The sequence below is a fragment of the Narcine bancroftii genome, chromosome 7 (assembly GCF_036971445.1).
Source record: "Narcine bancroftii isolate sNarBan1 chromosome 7, sNarBan1.hap1, whole genome shotgun sequence".
Lineage (NCBI taxonomy): Eukaryota > Metazoa > Chordata > Chondrichthyes > Torpediniformes > Narcinidae > Narcine > Narcine bancroftii.
In genome coordinates this window covers 95745936-95767276 of record NC_091475.1, presented here as the reverse complement: position 1 = coordinate 95767276, position 21341 = coordinate 95745936, and the positions used below count along the sequence as shown (strand labels likewise).

The 21341-nt window shown below is 37.4% G+C and overlaps 1 long non-coding RNA gene across 1 annotated transcript; it reads left to right on the top strand.

Annotated features, from left to right (window-relative positions):
- Positions 1-7943: 7943 nt before the first annotated feature.
- On the top strand, positions 7944-20969 carry LOC138739126 (uncharacterized). The gene is made up of 3 exons (XR_011342017.1): positions 7944-8198; positions 11567-11681; positions 17006-20969. It is a non-coding gene; the product is annotated as an uncharacterized lncRNA (long non-coding RNA).
- The last annotated feature ends 372 nt before the right edge of the window (positions 20970-21341 follow it).

The following is a 21341-nucleotide window of genomic DNA, read 5'->3' as shown; positions in this document are numbered from 1 at the left end:
CAAGTTGCACGGTTTGAGGCGATATCAGCCCACTGGCGGTGGTCAATGTGGCAGGCACCAAGAGATTTCTTTAGGCAGTCCTTGTACCTCTTCTTTGGTGCACCTCTGTCACGGTGGCCAGTGGAGAGTTCGCCATATAACACGATCTTGGGAAGGCGATGGTCCTCCATTCTGGAGACGTGACCCACCCAGCGCAGCTGGATCTTCAGCAGCGTGGATTCGATGCTGTCGGCCTCTGCCATCTCGAGTACTTCGATGTTAGGGACGAAGTCGCTCCAATGAATCAATCAATGATAAAAAGTGAAATATATTCATTTAAATAAGCTTATCATTTTATAACAAAGCACCTTGTATAAATGTGATTTGAGTTCAACAGTGTTTAATGTCATCAGGTATATTTAGGCTGCAGTACAGTGCCTAGGATGCAGTCAATTAGTTTATGTTGTTAATTTACTTCAATGACATTACTTCTGAAATTTGTCAGATCTTCAGCTGTTTAATCAAAGGACTTCCTGTTAATATAATCCAGAAATTTGCTGACGATTGGACAGTCTTTGATACCATTTGCAGCTTCTCACAAATGAAGGAGCCCATGCCTGGAGGGAGGAAGAGATATTCAACATTCCAGCATAAGTAGGAGTTGCATTCATGTCACTCATATTCTGGGGAATAGCGACCTTCAATAAAATAACCTACATTTAAAAGTACATTGGTGAAGTCCACTGCTACAGGATCACTTCTGATCAAAAACTTAATTAGTGGGTCTTAACAGGCACTAAAGCACTATTACAACAAATATATCAAAGGTTGGGTATGGTGAATGTATTGCCTCCTCCCCCCCCCCCCCCAAAAAAAATTCCACTATTTAACAGTCGCTCATCTGGAGTGCCACAGCATGTTCTGCACGTGCCTGAATAAACGCACAATACTCAGCACCAAGCCTAAAGAAAGAAAGAAATCTTCCTTCACTAAACCATTACCACTAATTATAGAGCGCTGTTTACTCACAATACTTTCAGAATAAGAATTCGATGGTCATGAATATGTGTCACAAAATGTGTTGTTTTGCAGCAGCATTCTGCAGAACAAGATGCAAAATTGCTGTAAATTACAATTCCATAAATACAGGATTTAAAACATAATTAGTGCAAAAGAAGAGAAAAAGCGAGGAATTGGCCATCATAGGTCCCTGGCAGAGGGGAAGAAGCTGTTTTTAAAACAAAATGTTGAGTATCTTCAGGCTCTATTACCTCCTTCCTCACACTAGTAACAGTGAGAAAAGTGCATGGCCTAGGTGATGAGTGTCCTTGATGATAGAAGCTGCTTTCTTGAGGCGCCATCTCATAAATCTCTCCTTCATGGAATGAAGACTGATGCCCATGATGGCACTGACTGAGTTCACAACTCTCTGTAGTCTATTCCTGACCAGTGATAGGCACCTTCATACCAGACAATGATGCAACCAATCAGAATGCTCTTCACATTATGCCTGTAAAAATTTTCAATACTTTTGGTGACCCTCTCCACAACTGAGCCCTCGATGAGGACTGGGTCATGTTCCCCTGACTTCCTCCTGAAGTTTACAATCATCTTCTTAGTTTTGCTGATGTTGAGCTCAAGGTTGTTGTTACTACATCATTCAACGAGCTTTTCCATCTCCCTCCAGTATGCTTCCTCATTGTCATTTGTGAGTTACAAAGTAGCTTTTAATTTGAGCACGTTAATTTACTTAAATGACATATTTAAAATGTAATTTGTACATCACCTGAATACATCCAAACATTGGGAAGACTTTTATTGAATTCCAAAGGGATGTGTGAGATATTCCAGCTGACATTTCATAATTAGAGCAGAATCACAGTCCCAAACCATTCCTCCTTGCATCCAAACTATCTTGAAAAGGTGCCTTACCTCTTTGGCTTACCTGAACATTTCTGCACCTGAAGACGAGGGAACTTCTGCCTCAGTCTTTTGATATCAAAAAGCTTTAGAAATAAAATGGCAATATTTCATCAAATCCACACACTTCAACTCACATCTCCATCACCTTTTTTTTTTATTACCCTGTGACAGGTACCTTAAAGTTGCATTCTCATTTTTTTTTTTAATATTGCTAAATAGAAGTGTTTCAAGCTACTGATGTTAACCTTCGTCTCATCAATAAGCTCAAATTAAAAGGCTTTCTAGTGACCAGCATTATCAGAGCAGAGATATTTGTGTAGACCTATTAATGAATAACAAGAAAAAAAAGTCTTTCAATGGGTTTGGCTCAATATTCAACTCAACAGACTTCATGTGCAATGAGAGAAATGTATAAAAAGACACTGCTCAATATTTTGATTTTTTTTATCATATGTTCTGGATGCTCAAAAGTGCCTTACAGGCTGTGAATTATGTTTTGATTTGCTACTGTTTTTCAGTGGTGCACTGAAGGATCCCAAGGGCAATGCAAGCATTACTGATCATCAGATTTGTTTTTATTCCCACATAGTTGACAGGCATCAACACAGAGGATACAGGGTTCTTCCCCAACTGGAGATTGTTACCATTCATTAGAAAAGGCAAATGATTCTTTCAGCTCCTCTCATCTGAGGAGCAACATCTCTGACAATGCAGTGCTCGTTAATTCAGACTGTCATCTCCAATTACGTGCTCATGCTCCAATAGTGAAGCTCACTGACACACTTTTCCCATTTTGAAGCAAGTGTGCAACTATGTGAATGTCACGATAAAATTGTGAATATTTGATAAGTCAGTAGTTTGCTCAACAAAGAGGGCAATGGATATAAATAAATGAAAATAAAATGAAAACTACAGGTTTTTGGAATCTGAAATAGAAACAAAATGTTGAAAAGACTCAGGAGGTCAGGTAGTGTCTGCAAAGAGAGAAAGAGTTAACATTTTAGGTTCATAACTTTTCAAAGTAAACATTTGTAAGTTAATTATTGCTTTCCACAGATGCTGCCTAAGCTTTGAAGTTTTGCCAGCATTTTCTGCTTTTATTAATTGCCATAAGTAATTTTGATGGACATTTAGCCTTCCAATAATGACAGGATGAAGCCTTGCACAGAGCACCTTGCCAAAGGGCAGGGGTAACTCTGAGAGGAACCCATGAATTTTGCTACTAAGCTGCACAGGTGCAGAGTCCAGGAGTAATTGTAAGAATGTCTCCCATAAAATGAAAAATGCAGAGAGCCCAGTTATTTTTATAAATTCCATTCAATCTGGCATTTAAAATATTTTCAGTCTCAATGGGATGTTCATGTAAAAATGGAAGTCATGCATTTTTGCAAATATTTTTCTATACATAGATATTAATAGCGAGAAAGATAAATTGCAATAGCCTTATTAAGATAATGTGAATGTGACATAATATGAATGAAACGCAATACTGATAAAATTTCTCATATTGTAATGTCGATTAAAAAGAAGTGGATTGAATATACTTGGAAATCTGTAATTTGTAGTAGACTGGAGAACTATTACAATTAACATTTATGGTTCAAATAGTCAAGGTTTTCTGGTATATAGGAACATATAAAGTCCACTCCTTATCCCAATTATTTCTGAAAGGTATGTACGGCTCTTTGGAATGTGTATGGAACACCAATTATTTGTGATATTCCATATACAGTAAGCAAGAAGAATAGCCAGTTACTGGTAATTTCATTTTGATTTAGGGAGGATCGTTGCAGTAAATTATAAAAAAAAAACCCTCATTATTCTTCAAATAACACTTCAGGATATATCTGCTTGAGTTGATGGGCAGGTTAATGCTCACACTACTAAAATTACAACACTCTCTCCAGCACTGATTTGAGGTGTCAGCCTGGTTTATATTCCACAGCTCTTGAGAGTAGACTTAACTGTTTCTATGTGTTAGTTTATTGATTTGCCCAGTGAGCAAAAAAAAATTGAACAGGAAAGATCATATGCTTGCAAATAAACATTTGATTTTTTTTTTAACTGGTTAGAATCGATGAGAATTTTTTTTATATGCTCACTCTTTTAATGGATGCAGAATTATCCACAGCAACAAAATACAGAATCAGATAATCTAGATCAGATTTTGGGTCAGGGAAAAAATGCTGGCCTTAAAACTGAAAATCAATCTGTGCCTGAAAAACGAACCTAATAGTTGTTATAAGAGATATTTAATGCCATGGTCAGAAGGAAATAGAGTTTAATGTTTCATCTGAATAACAGTACTCAACTGTTCTGCAATGTTGTTTTCTTTCTATATCTTTAAAGTGGAACTTGAACCTGTCACTTTCTGAAGCAGAGTGGCGTTCTACTACTGAGCCAGGTTGATACTATTGAAATTGGTTGAAAATTGACACACAAACATGTTGTATATTAATAGTATTTTTAGAGCATGGGCAAATTAGCCACAGGGCTAATTGACCCATACAGTCTGTGGTTTCTGTTAGAAAGTCCAGGATCCAGTTACAGAGAGGGGTGTTGAGTCCAAGCGAGAACAGCCTTTGGAGAATAATCGTAATGCGACTGATTGCACTCAGACACTTGTGAGGAGTAAAAGCATGCTTTTAATTACTTATAATCAATGGCAGGTAGACACAATAGTCCTCCGGTGAATCTAAGGTAAGGAAGGAAAACCAGGGTTTATATTGGGGTAGGTGTTGGTGGAGCCAGGGGAGGAGCCAGCCATCAGAACAACACACAGACAGTGAATTCCAGTTCACTGCATTCACCCCTTTCTTCAGAATAGAACCTGTAAGTGAAAAACAGAGATCGTTCATTCAAAACAAAAAAAAATAATTTACAAATATTTACAAGTTAAGTCTGTCAGGGGTCTAGTTATTCTGGTTGAGCGCCTCAGCGCTATACAACAAGTATTACACAGAATGAAATACAGAGTTACTGAAAGAGATCCGTTGATATGAGGCAAAAACCAGCATAACTTTAAATTTAAAAGAGCAGAGTTAGTAATCTTAAATGTGCTCAAGTAAAGAAAAGTAGATCAGTTGCAGATCATGAAAGGAGAAGATTTGCTGGGAGCAGCATGCAAATTAGCACTTTTTTTTCTGGATAAATACATGAAGCCAACTAGGTATGAGGAATTTTCCAAAGAATGAACAAACTTGAAACATTAATTCTGTTTCTCTCGACCTTGGGGGTTCTCAGCATTTTTTGTTCTTATTTTGAGAACTGTATTTGAAGTTCCTCCATAGAGACAGTATAAGTGCAATGAATGAAAGGTCTCTTTCTCTGTTTTAAATATTCATGTTTTATACTCGTAAAGTTGACAAAAAGAGCATTTGATACATGCTGAGGGAACTATTGAAGAACAGACTTATCAAAACCAGACACTAAATGTCCAGCTGATAACTTTGAAATAGTACATGATAACTAAAGCAATTTCACTCACGATGAGTTTCGATTCTCTTAATCACACACAATTAATCCTGTCATGAAATTTTTACTGGACCTGCATGGTTCAATTTAAAACTCTCTATAAGTTGTCAATATCTGAGCATATTTATAGCAAGATCCTGAAATAAACATTGCAGAGTGATTCAGCACTGATGGCATGACAGATATGTGCTGTTTTAGCACTGCATTCCAGATATTTTCAAGTAATAGGATAAGGATCAGAAATTAACACCAGAATACTTTTATTTAGTGAGTTTGGGTTGACCTTTTTAATAATGAGTTTATACCACACTCCTTAACATTCCAACACAGGATTTCAACATGGAAATATTCCAATAACATTTCTCCATCCTTTATTTTTACAGAAGTGTTGATTTGTTTAAAATAAATTAGTTAACATGTTTATTGGAAGAATAGAAAATAATAATTACATGCAAATGTTTTTAAATATTAATTTGCTATTATTTCTTAATATAATATAAAGGTTAGTGTTTTATTTCTGTGGTGGAGTAATGAGGACCATTAATTTTAGAGTGAAAAAAAGCAGTGCAAAGTTTATCAGAAATGAAAATAATCACATTAAAGAATAAAATGATTAAGACCAGGGCCCTGAGGCAAGCTGAAGCATCAAAAGATCAGCATCTTGGATTGGAGAGAAGTATCCTAGGGTTATAGAATCTGATAAAAGCCTGGAATTGTATGACGGCTACTAGGGTTTGGAGAACCATGGCTGGACACTGGGCTCTGGGATTAAATTAATAATCTGGACCTGGATCAAGAGGATTAAGCCTGTGGTTTGGAAAATGCAATTAACAAACATCCTGAAGAAACTCAGCAAGTCACCAGGCCTGAGGTAGGTTAACCTTTTCTTCCTGTGGTAACCATATAACCATTTTACGGAGCGGAAATAGGCCATGTTGGCCTTTCGAGTCCGCACCAGTTCACTGATTTTGTGCGCCCTCTTCAGGCATTGGTGATTGTAAGTGTAGTGACCTGCTGAGTTTTTCTGGCACTTTTAAGTCTTGCACATGACTCCAGAATTTGCACATTTTCTTATTTAACTTTGTGATTTGGAAGACTATGGGTTTGGGTCAGACAATTGGTATCACACCATTGGACAGTGAGGGGAATTACCTTCCTGAAATGTGGAGTCAGAGGTTCAGAGCTTTTGATATTGGAGAATCTCATTGGGGAACATAGAAGGATGCTCGTTGTAGCATTGGCCCGAGTATAAACAGTAAGTATTCCTGTTGAGGGAGAGTTCCTCATGAGAGCCTAGTAGCTGCTCAGAGGGACCCAGTTTAAATTGCAGAGAAAGCAACAGTATTAGGCTCTGGTTGTTCTGAGTGTGTCCAATAAACTCAAAGCAACAGAACATAGCTTCCCTGGCTTTATTCAAAAAATAAGGATAGTGAATATTATACGACAAGAAATTAGACTTAGAAATTGTGCAAGTGCAATTTACAGTCAGAAATACCCAGATCTAATTTTTCAAGAACAGTAGTGCAACTTGATGCTGAAAGTATAATGTTTTCCCATCTGAAACAAAATCATACTGATTATAATACTGAAAACAAACTGTAATTGTGCCTGAAGCTCAAGGACAATATGAAATTCTGATACTTTATCAAGTTTTAATGAAATGACCATCAAACACATGTAAAACAAAATCATTGCCAAATTCTTCAAGGATAAATAAATCTAGATACATTTATTACATCACCAAGTCTCCAATGTTTTTGTGCCTGATAGAATTTGATGACTTTGTTTTATTTTCTATTTATTAGGAATAAAGCAGATCAAACACACCGTATGTCGGTAATTACGAGCACATACACAGATGGTGGATAATGATGAGTCGCTGTGCAACAAAACTGTTCCTTTGACAGCAGGAACAGAAATGGCACTTGACTCCATTTTGGAGATGAAAAACCTGGTGCTTGACAGCCGCGGCGAATGGTTCTGCTCTTCAAAGAAAAAGTGATCTGACAACAGTAATCAGGCACATCCTGCATGTATCCTAAGTCTTGCTCTCCTCAGACTAGACCTTTATTAGCCACCACAATCTTTACCAAGCCTTTACTATAACATAATTCTCATGCTGTCACTTCACAATGGAGTCAGTCTATTCACATAAATTACTTATTTTCAAGGTGCTAATGAAGATATTACAGTCCCTGACTCCTAATTACAAAATAATTTCTTATGCAAAATTTCTTCTGTAGGTGTAAATCACCAGAGAGTCTTTTTTCTCTGCAGTGAAAGTGTGGGTGTCAAGTGCTACAACTGTTAGGAAATAAGGTTTTTTTTCTCCCCTTTCTTGCTGAGATCCAATGTTACTGAAATCTGCAGACATTACCATTGCTGGATAATGTGTCCACAATCTAGGCTGGAAGCATTCCCATCCCCAAATCATCCCAGAATTGCTGAAATTGGAACATCTTACTGTAGTTATGCAAAATAAAAGTGCAAAATTTGTTTTGGCCGCATCCAGGATGTTTTGTAAAATTATTTTGACATGTTTAAATGTAAAACAAGGCTGCTCCTTCAGTTGTGCTGTGCTTTGTTAAACTGAACAGCATGTGTGACCCATCCTTGTTGCAAATTCATACAGTGTTGTTAATCAGCTTTGGTGTAAGCAAGGCACACTGGGTCTGCCTTTGTGTTTTTACAGCAGCTCTGAAAAAATCCTGGGTGAAATGCGCAGCCTTGTTTACAATCAAGTGAGTTCAATACTTCTGTAAGCAATTAAAGACAGATGACACGGCCATCAATCAAATCATGGAATTTCTGACCTGTCCCAGGTAAAGGAAATAAGAATCAATTCATAAATGTTGGGAATTTTACACAAGGAATATAGCTTTCAATACTTGACTTTTCAAGGCAGCAAAACAAATGCTAATCCATACATTATAAAAAGGAAAGAAAAAGAGCAGAGAATCATTTGAATTTGAAAAGTGCAGAGGACTGTTGCAAGCAGAGGAAAGTGGGTCATGGGTCCGAAGCCTTAGATGTGGTGATGGTAGAGAGAGTGGATGGGGGGAAGGACTAAGGTCCTGAGGATTAGGTTGGGAATTGTTTGAGGGAGATCTGATCAGCTTTTAAAATGGAAGACCCAGTTAAATCAGGGGATAAAACTGATGTGGGAGGAAATTGTGTTTACAATTTAGTAAGGATGGGGTGAGATGCGAGGAGAGCAGGAGATTAGTTTGAGATTCAGAACACCTGCCCACATGCAATTTCCAGTCCACAAACTGGCAACTACTGAGGCAGGTCTCGCCAAAGGTCCTGAGGATCCGGTTGGGGAATTGTTTGAGGGAGTTCTGATCAGCTTTTAAAATGGAAGTCCCAGTTAAATCAGGGGATAAAATTGATGTGGGAGGAAATTGTGTTTACTATTTAGTAAGGATGGGGTGGGATGCGAGGAGAGCAGGAGATTAGTTTGTGATTCAGGACACCTGCCCACATGCAATTTCCAGTCCACAAACTGGCAACTACTGAGGCAGATCTTGCCAAACCAAGCATCACATTTTGCTGTGCAATAGAAAATCTTGGGCAAAGTCTACACTTATTCTTTTAACACCTTTAACACCATTCCCAATTTTAATTCAACATTTTGCTCAATTTTTATTTTGAAATTGTGAACTATATCAATGAAATATTAAGTAACAAAATTGTATTTATTTGTTTGCATCGAAGAGATTGAAGAAAAATGTTAAGGGAAAATACCTTAATGAAAAGCTCAGGCCCAAAATGTTGGTTATAAATTTTTTCCTCCTCTGGACGCTGTGGGACCTGCTGAGTTTCTTTTAACACCTTCGTATATTTACTATAATGACAATATCTGCAGTCTTCCTTGTACCACTCCAAGCAAAATTCCTGTGTGTATTTTGTAATATAGATTCATGGAGTCACAATGATACAGAATGGAATCAGGCCCTTTGGCCCACTAAGTCTGTGCTGACCATCAAGCACAGATTCAGTGAGTCAAACCTGTTTTATTCTCATCACTTCTCCAATTAACCCTCGACCCTACCACTGCCCTACACATTAGGGGCAGTTTACAGTGATCAATTAACCTGCCAATCTGTACATCTATCAGATGTGGGAAGTCATTGGGAGAACATGCAAACTCTGTATAGGTAGCAACAGTGGTCTGGTTTGAACAAGAATCATGGAGTTGTGAGGCAGTAGATGTACCTGTTACACCACTGGTAATTGTTGAAAGCAACATGAAAGGGCTATAAAAATGGAAGTTATTTTGTCAATAATGCTAATTCTGTCTGATATGAAAATCCCTGCCTTAGATTGCCCAAGGGCCTACCATCAGAGACTACTACGTTTGGTAAGCTCCTTAAACATGGAGTTTGCTAATGGATTGTATGGTCTTTGAAGGTATAATGACAAGAAATTACCCTAGATATACAGCTCAGTAACATGCACCACACCCCTCACTTCCTAAACTATTTTTTTTATTTCTGACGCAGAAGTAGCCTCATTAACAAATGGGAGGGCTTAAAATCCTTTTCCTTGTTTTCAGACCCTCTCTGAACTTGTCGCTCAACTCCATGTAACTTGCAATCAACCCTAAAATTCCTCTAGATATCCTCACTTCTCTTGGACTGACTAGATTTTAAGCATATAACCCTCTTCTCCAACCCCACTACAACTATGCCTTCAGGTCCAAGGCCTCAACTTTTAGAATCCTTTACTTCAAACTCCCTACCTCATCTCTCTGACACATGCTCCGCAGAATCTATCCTTACTGAGAATTAATGCTGATACCTCTGGAGCAGGGGTGGGCAATCTTTATTGTTAAAAACCTCACACTCCACCTTAAGTATTCCCAATGCCATAAATGCTCTGTGATTAGTAAGGGGTTGCTTAAGGTGGTTTGTGGATGGAAAGAAAAAGTTTGAAAACCACTGTTTTAATCACGCCTAATTGACTTGTTAGGTGCACGGTTTCATAACTCCAAAGGAAATGGGCCAATGCCAATTTTTTTCAAGCAAAATATTTTAGTAATGATTGGATCTGGAGCAGTGGTTCTCAACCTTCCCTTCCCACCCACATATCATCTTAAAGTTTGTAAGGTTCTTCAAATAATTCCAATTCATAACTCAATTTCTTCCACAAGCAAACCAGCATTCAATTGATTCTTGACACAACTATCAACTGAAATAGATCCACTAGCGTTGGTGCATTACTTCATTTATCATCTGCTCTGCATTGTTTCAGATTTTTATAGTAGTTATAACAAGTTTTTTTTTTTAACAATTGAATTAGCTAAATATTAGATGCTGACAAATGTTCAAAAGTCAAGATTAGATTCATCAGAGACTTAGAGTAATTGAATGTTCTTAAATCAGATTGAATCAATAGGTACAGAAACAAGCCTTTTGCCCCATGGAATTGAAGCCGATCATCAAGCATCTTTTGGCACTAATTTCAAGGTATTACTGCAATATTTCCAACAACTCTTCCTCAATTCTGTCACTCACTTACTCCCAAAAAGTGACTTGCACTGGCCAATGAATTTAACAATCCAAATGCAATTAGGACATGGAGGGGACCTACACAATCAGAAGGGAGCATATATACTCTGCACTTTCAGTTGCAGAAGTCTGGATTAAACCTAGATTGTTTGGGCTGTAAATTAGTCTTTTAAATTGTATTCATGAAATAGTGACATTTATAATATGGTGGCACAGTTAGCATAGCAGTTAGCGCAACGCCTTTACAGCACCAGCGATCGGGACCGGGATTCGAATCCCATGCTGTCTGTAAGGAGTATGTATGTGTTCCCCGTGTCTGCATGGATTATCCCCAGGGGCTCTGGTTCCCGGGGAAACGTACCATGGTGTAAGTTAATTGGGGGTAAATTGGGCGGCATGAACTCGTGGGCCAAGATGACCTGTTACTGTGCTGTAAATCTAAATAATAATTTATTTGATATTTTGCTATTGAACCATTGTTCTTTTGCACTAAAAAGACATTGGTCACTTTTTTTTTTCAGGGAACCGCTTGTAATTCCACATGTATCTGACAGCATTTCTAAGAGGACAATACCTATAAGATCATAATGTCTCCACGGTGTGGGTGGCACATAGAATTACCAAATTTATTGACAGCTTTTCAACAATATTTAATTAATTGTACTCTGATATTGCAGACTGAGATGATACTTACTGTGGGGAATCAATTCAACAAACCTGTGCAGCTTTGAGTATGTGCAGTAAATTGTTTTCTATTAATTTCAATGGAGGAGAATGTTCTGAGGAATCAAGGTAAATGTTAGTACTCTTGATTTTCAATTGTTTGACTCTACTTATTGTCATATTTTTAAGGTTTTTTATTTTTTTAATTATTTAATATTTAAAATAAATAGAGAATTGTAATATTTTTGGAATGCCATTCGATGTCAAAGAAACATAGAAGAATTGATACCTGGATATTCCAGTTTTTCTGAATGAGTATACCAGAATGGTTGCAGAGCAGTGATGGAGTATGATGGATGGCATCTGCAAGCAGTGTGCTGACAAGAAATGCCAGAACATTTTCCCTCAAAATGGTCACAAATATTAATTACTTCATTATCAATTAGCTTTTAATTACCTAGTTTATAATTAAAAAAAGGACTAATCCCAGCATTACTGCAGCCAATGTTTAGATATCAATGTTTTAAAAAAAAATAGTAGTGGCGAAGCCAGGGACATGACCAGAGACATTGGTGTGCCACTTACCTATAGAAATATATATTTATTTACTTATTTATTTATTTTAATTATACATGAGGTTTGTTGAACTCCTCACATGATGTCATTTTCAACACAGAGTATCTGCTACAGCACAAGAATTTCCAGGTAAAATGCAAAAGTTAGAAGTTCAACAGGAGAATGTCTTTGTATGTACAAACCCTGCCCTGGTGATTTCCTCCATCTAGTCACATTCACTAATTGTTAATACAGTAAAATCCCCAGTATCCAGAATTCAAGCAACTGCCAAAAAAAATCAGAGTAAATAAATAAATAAAGACTTAGATAAATAGATAGATAGATAAATAGAATTAGAATAAAAGTTTTAAATTATAAAAGTAAGTTTTATCAAAGCAACATAAAACCCCTTGGTGAAAATGGAAGCAAACATTCTGCAAGCGGTGTGCAGTTTGAAGGAAGTTTCAATAAAGTTGTGTTTGTACAAAATGGTGGTGCCCAGGATGCTTTCCCCTGGTGTGACTCTACTGAAATGCCTCCCTATCCTTGCTTTTCTTTTTCAGTCTTTTTATTGGTTTTACGATACACAAATTACATAGGTAAAGAGAATTTAATATCAAATTACAAATATCAAATAACAGTGAACAAAGTACACATGAATCCATATTATTAAAATGGAAAAATGAGAAAGAAAAAAAAACTTATATTGCTAAACTAAGAACCTAGCCCCACCCTATGAAGGTTGCTGGCCAAGTTAAGGTGTCCCCTGCTAATAATAATGACAACGGGGTTGAAAGAAAAATCCCAAAAATAATTAATATATGTTTTGAAAATAATTGAGAAAAGGACCTCAAAGAGAAAGTTAAAATCCATTGTAGTAGTAGAACGTCTATTTTTTTTTTCTAGAGACAGACATGCAATCACATCCGACAGCCATTGTGTATAAGTGGAGGTACAGCATCTTTCCATCTCAGTAAAATGGCCCTTCTAGCAATGAGGGAAGTAAAACCCATGACATAGGATTAAATCCATTGGCCCATTCACTCCAAAGACAGCTAACAAAAGGCTAGGTGTAAAGTTATCAATAAAGTGAAAAATATCCCTTGCCAGAAATTAAATAGAGGACATAACCAAAATATATGATGCAAAGTATTTTCCTCAGTTAAGCATTTTTCAAATTTAGTAGAAATATTAGGATAAAATATAGCTAACTTGATAAAGTGGGCTTGATAGATTACTTTAAATTGTATTAATGAATGCCTAACGCAAAGAGAAGATGAGTGAACACATTACAAAATAGAATCCCATGTAGTTTTGACAAATGATTGTTGAAAATGTTGTTCCCATAATTTCTTAGTAGCACTCAGGGAACTATCTCTAGATTTTAAAAATAATTTATAAAGGGCCAAAAGCAATCCTTTATGATTGTGTTTTAAATTATATACTTCCCAAATAAGATTGAGATCTACATCCTGGGCAAGTTTCAATGTTAAATAATTTAAGAAACTCTTAAACTGTAAATAATGAAAAAAAGTGATGTTTAGGTTTTTAAATTTAATAGATAATTGTTCAAAAGAAACAATATTTTGGTCAATATATAGATTGGATCCCCAAACTTGACTGTTGAGTATAACCAGTATCTTGGACTGAAGGTTAAAAGAAAAGGAATTATGTAAAATAGGGCTAATCAATAAAAACATGGTAACAAAGGTGCTTTCTAAATTGAAATCAAATTCTCAAAATTATCAGTAGACCTGGAATCCAAAAAAGGCAAGGGTGCTCCAAGTATTGAAAGGGGAGAATATCTTTCAGTAGTCTTAATCTCGAGGTCAATTCATCTGGAAACAACATGGAATTCATTATAATGAGTCCAAATAATGATATACCTAATATTCACTGACCAGTAATAAAATCCAAAATTAGGTAATTCCAAACTCAGATTTTAAAAAATACTTTGAAGGAAACTTTTTTTTGAGGTGGGAGGAGCACTTATTTTTCCAAATAAAATAAGATATGAGAGAATCTACTAAATTAAAAAAAAGGATTTAGGAAAAAAAAACTGTTACAGATTAGAAAATATATAAAAATTTAGGCAAAATATTCATTTTGATAATATTAACATATCCAATTTAGGTCATCGAAAGAGGAGATCATTGAGATAGGGACTTCTTAATATGATTTAATAAAATAAGGAAATTGTCCTTAAACAAATCATTAAACTTTTTAGTATTTGTAATGCATAGGCAGTTACATTGATTTTTAATAATTTTTCCTATCCCTGTCTAGTAAGAGTCTTTATCTTTTTAGTATATTACTAAGTATATAAGTAAGGCTTTCTTGGGAAACTTGGGTGGGGGGTTAATTATAACAGTGGCAAGGTTAGCATAGTAGTTAACACAATACTGTTAAAGCACCAGCGATTGAGGTTCGAATTAAAATTTAAATTTTATAAATCACGGGAATTACCTGATTAAAGTGAACTTTACATAATTAATTGATTTTTTTTTTTCAAATTACTTTTCTTTTTTTTTGTTTTTAAATTGTTTATTCCTAATGCAGGTGTAATACTTAGGCATTGTAAGAGTGTGTTTCAGGCAAGCAGAAATTTCCATAACTAGCATCTGCAATCTCCATCGTGTAGTGATGGAGTGCTACCACCAGGAAGAGTCAGAGATGGAGTTTGTGGCATCTGGTGAATGTTACATCTTGGAAATGTTGTTCCATCTTGGGTAGATTCAAGATGGATGTCTCCACCTGAGGTCTGGTCTGTGTTCAGTTCTCAGGGCTGTTTGTGTGGTTAATAAATCTAGTTGTTTTAACAAGATCCCAAGTTTCTCTATTGTAATAAAAGAAACATCACATGGTACCAGGAGTCGAAGAAACAACACGGTGAGCAACAGTCGATAACAGCAGAGAAAATATGGAGACAGTCTCTTCAATCTGAGGCGCCTGCAAGCTCACACCAAGACACAAGAGAAACTTGTCCGTGAACTACTCTTTGCAGATGATGCCGCTTTAGTTGCCCATTCAGAGCCAGCTCTTCAGCGCTTGACGTCCTGCTTTGCGGAAACTGCCAAAATGTTTGGCCTGGAAGTCAGCCTGAAGAAAACTGAGGTCCTCCATCAGCCAGCTCCCCACCATGACTACCAGCCCCCCCACATCTCCATCGGGCACACAAAACTCAAAACGGTCAACCAGTTTACCTATCTCGGCTGCACCATTTCATCAGATGCAAGGATCGACAATGAGATAGACAACAGACTCGCCAAGGCAAATAGCGCCTTTGGAAGACTACACAAAAGAGTCTGGAAAAACAACCAACTGAAAAACCTCACAAAGATAAGCGTATACAGAGCCGTTGTCATACCCACACTCCTGTTCGGCTCCGAATCATGGGTCCTCTACCGGCACCACCTACGGCTCCTAGAACGCTTCCACCAGCGTTGTCTCCGCTCCATCCTCAACATCCATTGGAGCGCTCACACCCCTAACGTCGAGGTACTCGAGATGGCAGAGGTCGACAGCATCGAGTCCACGCTGCTGAAGATCCAGCTGCGCTGGATGGGTCACGTCTCCAGAATGGAGGACCATCGCCTTCCCAAGATCGTATTATATGGCGAGCTCTCCACTGGCCACCGTGACAGAGGTGCACCAAAGAAAAGGTACAAGGACTGCCTAAAGAAATCTCTTGGTGCCTGCCACATTGACCACCGCCAGTGGGCTGATAACGCCTCAAACCGTGCATCTTGGCGCCTCACAGTTTGGCGGGCAGCAGCCTCCTTTGAAGAAGACCGCAGAGCCCACCTCACTGACAAAAGGCAAAGGAGGAAAAACCCAACACCCAACCCCAACCAACCAATTTTCCCTTGCAACCGCTGCAATCGTGTCTGCCTGTCCCGCATCGGACTGGTCAGCCACAAACGAGCCTGCAGCTGACGTGGACTTTTTTACCCCCTCCATAAATCTTCGTCCGCGAAGCCAAGCCAAAGAAGAAAAGAAGACTGGAAATTTCGACCACACGTGTAAGCTGCTTAAACTAAGATTTATGCTGTACCTGCAAGTGATTGGGATCGATAGCAAACTGGATAAACAGAAGATTGCAATCCTATTTATCATGACAGGACTTAAGCTTTAGAGGTTTTCAACACATTTGTTTTTGCTGAGGCAGAAGACCAGAGCAAATTCAACAAGGTTATTGAGATGTTTGATGAAAACTGTTCACCAAAGATAAATGAAACCTGTGAGAGGTACGTGTTTTGCTCAAGCTCGCAGTTGCAGGGAGATAGCTTTGCTACTTTTATTAGACAGAATTAAAACTAAAAGCAAGAATACACAATTTTGGTTTGCTGCAAGATTGAATGATTCATGATCAAATTGTCTTTGGAGTTAATGATAAGAAAGTGAGAGAGAGGTTGCTGCGAAAGACAGAGCTTACTTTAGCTGGAGCTATGAAGGTATGCCATACCAGTGAATTAGCTCTGCAGCATACAAAAAAGTTCAGTGATAGTGTAAAAGCCAGTGAAAATAAAGGCATAGTTATAGCCACATTGTCTACACACACACACACACACAAAACAAAATATGAGACATAGGAAACAACAAAAAAGATGGAGAGACATTCAATTTTAAGTGATGTGGCACAAAATATGTGACAAAGCAATGCCCAGCTTATGGGAAAGTCTGTATTAAGAGCGAATAGCAGAATCACTATGCAAAGCAATGTTTTTCCAAAGGGAAACAAGACAGAAGTAAAAGTGTACACACTATAGAATAAACTGCTCTCAATTATACACTTTTTCTGGGCATGGTAGTGCAGAAAGTGAACAGTTTCAAACAGGATAAGTGGACGGTGTCATTGCATACAAATGGAATAAATGTTTCTTTCATATTGGACACAGGGGCAAAGGCCAATTTGAACTCTGAGTGTGACATCAGGGCAAGAAGATAAAGCTGTACATCCACACAAATCCTGTACTGCTCAAAGCCTACAATGGACAGAGCATCAACACAGAGTTCAAGGTGAAAGTTAAAGATAAAGAACACCACCTCACCTCACAGTAATCCTAGATGGACATGAATCACTGATTGGTGTCAAAGCATGTGAAAACATAACCCTAGTCAAGAGGGTGTATCACATTAACAGTGACCATGCAGAGAACAGCAAAGAGGAAATACTAGATTAATTTCCAGATACCCTCAAGGAGGTTTGGAGTTCTATCATTAACTTATAAGATACCATTAAATGAGCACATACAGCCAGTAGTACATGCCCTGAGGCGGATACCCGCACCACTGAAAGGTTAACTTCAAGCAGGAACTCGACCAAATGACGACACTAGAGGTCATAAAGAAAGTGAAGTAGCCCACAGAATGGGTGAATTCAATGGTGTGTGTCAAAAAGAAGAATGATGACTTATGCGTGTGCATGGAACAAAAGACCTGAATGCCAATATAAAGAGGAAACATTATCATATTCTAACCAGGGATGAAACTACAAGTGTGATGACTATGCAAAGCTTTACACAAATTGGATGCATCTCAGGGCTTCTGGCAAATAAAACTGCATGAAGATAGTGCAAAATATCATACATTTAATACATAGTTTGGCTGATACTCCTGTCTGAGGATGCATTTTGGAATTTCCTCAGTTCCAGAAACATTCCAGAGCAGATCATAGAAGGCATAAATGGGGTACGTGTGTTCGTGGATGACATGATCCTATGGGAATCCTCACAAGAAAAACACAACAAGAGGCTCATCAAAGTGCTACAATACATCAGAAGTATGGATTAAAGTTGAACAGAGAAACATGTCAGTTTGGTATGAAGGAAATCACCTTTCTGGGAGATAAACTATTGGAGGCAGGTGTGGAGTCAGACAAGACGAGGTGAAAGCAATTTTAGAAATGCCCAGACTCATTGAACAAAAGGCATATTGAGAGTGCTGGGAATGATCAAATTCATTCATAAATTCATACCAAATCTGTCATCCAAAACAAGGATGTTGTTACAGGACAAATGTGAATTCAAGTGGACAAACAGCCACATTTGAATGGGAGTGACTGAAGACCATTCTAACTACAGAACTAGTACTTTTGACATTCTTTGACACATCTAGAAAAACAAAAATATCCTCATATGCTTCAAAAGATGGAATAGGTGCCATACTACTTCCAGCTAGAGGAGAAGATTGGAGGTCAGAAGCATACTCATCAAGGACAATGACCACATCTGAATGTCAATATGCACAGATAGACAAGGAGTATCTAGGTGTGGTCTATGGACTTGAGAAATTTCACAGTTATGTGTATGGTCTACCAACATTTGTAGCAGAGACAGAGCACAAGCTATTAGCAATAATCAAGAAATACCTCAATGAAATGTCACTGAGAATCCAAAGATTGATGATGAAGCTACAACATTATGACTTTGAATTGGTGTACCCACCAGGGAAACTTATTGTATTAGCTGAGTGAAGCATACAATCAGGAGTTCCACAGAGACAGATGTGAATCTCCATGTGAATTTGATCACTTAATCTCTTCCAGTTTCTGTCATGAAAGCCAAGCAGATCACAGCTGAAACAGAAAAGGACATAGTTCTACAGAAGGTAATCAAGGATCTGAATGAAGGATGGCCTAGCAGTGAATGGCAGCGATACTACAACATCAGAGCTGAGCTGAGTGTTGTCAATGGCTTCTACTCAGACAGAACAGAATTGTCCTTCCTCATTCACTGCAACAAGAGATGCAGATAAGGGTGCATGAGGGGTACCTTAGAATTGAAAAATGAAAGAGGAGGGCTAGAACCGTTGGTTATTGGTGAGGGATAAATGCTGACATTGAATGGATGGTTTCATGCTGTGTGACCTTTTTAAAACATCATGCAAAGCAGGCAAAGGAACCCATGATAGTAACTGATGTACCAGCAGAACCATGGCAAAAAGCTGGGACTGATCTGTTCCACATGGATGGAAAGAATTACTTGCTGGTTGTTGATTAATTATCTCAAGAAAAGGGGATGTAGTGATAGACTGTGACCACCAGGAGGAGTCAGAGATGGAGTTTGTGACACCTGGAGAATGTTGCATCTTGTGTAGATTCAAGATAGATGTCTCCACACAAGGTCTGGTCTGTGTGTGTTCTGTTTGTTTAGTTAATAAATCTAGTTGATTAAAAAGAACCCAAATTTCTTTATTGTAATAAAAGAATCATTACATATGTGTGCTGGGTAATGGGGATTTACTGAAATGTTAATTTATATGCTCTTTGGGTAAAAAGTTTCCACCATTTATTTATTTTATGAGGGTGTTTTTAATTTGTATGTCATTTGCTGTGAATAATACCATCTCCTGTGAAGTCAATATTTTCTTGAAGAGATCTTGGGTCCGATTTGACATAAGTTAGATTCAGTTTAAATAACTGGCTGTCATGCTAACAATCTAGCTAAAGGTTCATCTCCTCAGGACTGTGTCACCATGTCAGCATTATATTTCTGTTTCTAATGACTGTTTCATATTTTCAAACTCATCCATTTTCCATGCAGTCTTTCAGATATAAGGAGATATGGACATAAATAAATAGAGAGAAAATGAAAGACAAGCAAAGTAGCACATTAATCGGCAAGTGATGGCTCGATAGATAGATGGATGCATATGTAAAGTTAAATATGCATTAGTCCTGTGCTTTTGAATTAAAGCAGAGGTAATTGAAAAATATTATTTATAGAAATGTACATTATTTTATCACAGAAGCAACCTGATTAAAGCCATCCTAATGAGAAGTTTACAAAATAGATTATTTAATGGTGTAAGAAAAGTTTGGCCTTTCATTGTTATATTTATGGACAATTAACAGGTTCCAGGTGGGAAACATTAGACTAAATGACTCTCCCCAATTATCTTAAGAAGTATATGGTATCTGAGCACTTTGGTTAATAACAGCCATCTGGAACCTATTTATTGGTACACAAATACAGCATCCAGAGACAAAGGCAAGAATGCTACAGGGAAGTGGTTAATTACATCCAGGCAAACAAAAGTAGGTAAAACATGAAGAATTATTGTAAAATAAGTGTTGAGTTTATAGAGACTGCTTTTGTCTAAGAAGAGCTACTGGCAGCACTTAATTTCTTGTGTTAAGCAATTTCAAACATGTTTGCGTAATTGGTATTTCACAAAAGAATCTACCATGTTCTTGCTCTTAAATGGTTTGGCATTTTGAGGCAATTTGTATTTTGAATGACTTTCAATGTGAGTATTCACTAAATCAGTAAAGATGGATCATTTTTGGCAGACTCTTATGAAAAGTTTAGATGGTCTCGGTTTTCAAGGTTCACCTTTGAAATCCACAAAATTGCAGTTGGTCATCACTTTTTCTTGTGATGGTCTGTGCAGATTAAGCTGGAGTTCATGGAAGAAACAAACCAGTGGTCTTTGCATCTTAAATTATGTGGGGATGTGGGAAAAGAAAGCTTCCACTCACTCTGCCATAATCACTTCCCAGTACACCACTCATTTTGAAAATGTACCCAAATATAACTTCACAACTTGTATAACTACTGTAGGATATTCACCCAGAAATTCATTCTCAGTTGGTAGTACGAAATGTTCCGTACAACTATATTAGAACATTGCATTCTGTTTTAAATTCTATTCCACTCTAGTCAATGGAAAGAATTTCACAGGCAGGTGACTGAAGCAACTATTATATTACTGACCATGAGAATTATTTTGACTGGCCTTTCATTCTCATTTAAAAGCATTTGATAATTTCTGGTTACAAAAATCAAAACCACATCTTCATAATGAAATCCAGGCCACCAAGCCAAAATAGTTCCATGCAGCCCCATAGAATAATAATGCAAAGCTCTGCTAAACTCAACCTTTTGCCCTTTACTCTAATCTAATTGATTAGAGTTGCCCCTTATTGGGTAGAAAATAATTTCCCATAATGTGCAGATAACAGGCATAGTTTGCTGCTTGTAAAATCATCTGTCTAGTGGTCTAAGCACTAATGAGGTTCAAAATGACCATCTGATGATGACTTCTGCATTTGAAATTCTATGCCACAGGTTTCTAAACCCATTGTTCTAGGATAATTACAGCATGCATAGCTGGAGTGAACTTGCAATTATTATTTCTTTTCCTTACTTTCTAGCATTATAGTACTCTGTCATAATTCAATTGCTTATTTGTGTATTTTTCCAAAGCACAGAATAAACACTGACAGCCTTA